Source organism: Alligator sinensis, unplaced genomic scaffold (genome assembly GCF_000455745.1).
Source record: "Alligator sinensis unplaced genomic scaffold, ASM45574v1 scaffold147_1, whole genome shotgun sequence".
Lineage (NCBI taxonomy): Eukaryota > Metazoa > Chordata > Crocodylia > Alligatoridae > Alligator > Alligator sinensis.
In genome coordinates this window covers 5,136,897-5,137,194 of record NW_005841847.1, presented here as the reverse complement: position 1 = coordinate 5,137,194, position 298 = coordinate 5,136,897, and positions in this window count along the sequence as shown.

Below are 298 nucleotides of genomic sequence, written 5' to 3'. Positions count from 1 at the left end.
TAGGGAGGAAAAATGTCCAGCATACCTACTGCCTAGGAAATGACCTGCTTGGTGGAACAGAAGCGGAAAGGGATCTTGGAGTCCTAGTGGACTCCAAGATGAACATGAGTCAGCAGTGTGACGAAGCCATCAGAAAAGCTAATGGCACTTTATCGTGCATCAGCAGATGCATGATGAACAGATCCAAGGAGGTGATACTTCCCCTCTATCGGGCGCTGGTCAGACCGCAGTTGGAGTACTGTGTGCAGTTCTGGGCGCCGCACTTCAAGAGGGATGTGGATAACCTGGAGAGGGTCCA